We start from the raw sequence: 2500 nt of genomic DNA, 5'->3' as shown, positions 1-2500 counted from the left end.
TCACTAATTTGTATAGGTCTTCTGGGCATTGCCTTTTACGTAGCTCCTGCTTTATGAATTCCCACCTTAGGTTATCGAAGGCTCCAGTGACGTCAAAGAAGATGGCGAGCACAAGATTACTTTCAGACGTGTCCACATTTCGTAGTAGATCGTGTATAGCGTCTTCGGTACTTTTATCTTTCCTGTACCCGTATTGCCTAATTGAAGCAAATCGTGGATGGTTAAATGTTGACTTCAATGATTGACTCATAAGCCGCTCCAGCACTTTGCTTAGCGTAGGGAGTAGACATATAGGCCTGTAGCTTTTAGGCAGAGTCTCATCTTTGTCCTCTCCTTTCAGGAGTACTTTGATGCTTCCTTGTTTCCAGGCGGACGGAAAGTATCCCAGTCCCAGACACGAGTTGAAGAGTAGTGCAAATAGGTCAAACATCCCGCTTTTTGCTGCTCTTTTAACCATTTCAGCTTCAATGCAGTCCGATCCAGGTGCTTTTCCATTTCTGATCGACTTGATGGCGCACATTATTTCTCTATTACTCCAGAAACCCACATTCTCCTCTGTATGAAATTCAGGGTTTGAATCTGCTATGTTGGGCTCTGTTTCATTTCCAAAAAGTCCCACAAGTACTCTCTCCATCGTGCTTTTCCAGTCCATTGTATATCCGTCTGCAGTTTTTATACAGCTCATGGCTTTCTCGGGGGTCATTCTTTTGTTGAAAATCTTGTAGACAATTCCGTAATGATTTTCAGCGCAGGATTTTTCTACGAAATTCCTCCAACTATCCTTCCTGAGTTGACGTGCCCGTAGAGCATACTTCCTGAGGAGTTGTCTATGTATCAGCTTTTTCTCTATTTTGATTGTTGGATCATTTTCTGTCTGATATTCCTTCCGTGCCCTGTAGGCTAGTCTTTTGAGCCTAGTGAGATCTTGTGTCCACCAGGGGACAGACTTCTGGAAGTATCTCTTTTTGGGCATTGCCGTCTCTGCTGCACCTATAATTATTTCTTGTATAAGATTAACTAGAGTGTCTATTTCAGAGTGGTGCAGGGGCGTCCTTCTATTTATCGAGGATCCGTCGCTTATTATAGACTGAAAAGTATCCCAGTTGGCTTTCCTCAAATTAAACCTTGAGCTATTAATTCGTTCTTTCGGTGGTATTTCGCCTATAACTGTGAGGATTGCTCTATGATCGCTAGACACGCTTTCGTCAAGGACCGACCATTCCTTAACTCGCATTTCCCATGAGATATTCAGCATCGTGACATCTATGGTTTTGTTTCCTTTTCTGAAAGTGGGCAGTTCTCCGCGCCGATTCGCAAAAACCAGATCTAGACTAGCAGCCGTATCTTCGACCACTATGCCTCTATCATCGGTAATATTCGATGTAAAGTTCCACAGTGGGGAGATAGCATTGACATCTGAAGCTATGATTATGTTTTTGTGCCCCATCTCGTTGATAGCCCTTCTTAATTGAGTCATATAGGGTTCCACTTCACCTGAAAACTGACAATACAAGGAAATTGCATAGAATTGTCCAGTCGGGCCAGTTATGTGTACACAGACACAATGTGAACTGCTTACGTGGGTCAGCTTAACAGCAGTGTATTCCTTGTTGAGGATCACTATGCAGGCCCAGGGGGTTTGATTTCCTTGATTTCCGGTAATTATCTGATTTGTGTTTTTTCCAAACCCAATTACTTCCTTTCCTCTGATGCAGGGTTCCTGTACTAGTAGTATTGGGACACTTCTGGCTTGCGCCTCCTCTACTAGTTCACTGGTTGCCAACATGCCCCTGCCTAAGTTCGCCTGGATTATCCTTAGGTCCTGTGTGTCTTGGGGACTATTGGCCATAGTCTACCGTCATTTGATAGTTCTCCAAAGCTCTTTTGTACGAAGGGCAGTTATTATCGCTCCTGTGATCAAATGGCTGGCCTGCGCTCTTGCATATTTTACACCTGGGGTCATCTCTTGTCTTTTCGCAGTCTTTCAGCACATGTCCTTTATCTGCACAGTGCCCACAATAGATGTCTTGATCCTTACAGAATTTCGCTATATGTCCAAGTGCTTGACATTTATAGCATCTCGTGAGTGCCGTGAAGTCAGAGACCTTACATCGTCTCGATTCTATATACACCTTTCCTTGCAACTTGAGTTTGTTTCTAAGTTCCGGGGCTACCTCAGCAACCCAGTGTACCGTTTCCTGGCCTCTTTTACCGGTCTTGAACTTTAACTGCATATTATCTTCCGCGGGTTTGTCATCCCCACAGAGTTCCCCTATGACAGGGTTTTGGAATTTTAGGGCCTCCCGCACCTCACTGCCACTTAGACTTGTAGGTACATCATATATAATAATTTTTGGTCTTCGTTTCCAAGCCTCAGATACGTTCAGGTCGTGTGCTCTTAGCCCCTCATTGTTGACGATCTTATTAATATCATCCTGGCTTTCAACATTGATGATTATGCCATCCTTAATGTTCTTAATGCGGTTGATATGTAGCCTCT

This window comes from Athalia rosae, chromosome 6 (assembly GCF_917208135.1).
Source record: "Athalia rosae chromosome 6, iyAthRosa1.1, whole genome shotgun sequence".
Classification (NCBI taxonomy): domain Eukaryota; kingdom Metazoa; phylum Arthropoda; class Insecta; order Hymenoptera; family Athaliidae; genus Athalia; species Athalia rosae.
The sequence above is the reverse complement of the archived record's forward strand: the minus strand, read 5'-3'. Positions refer to the sequence as shown.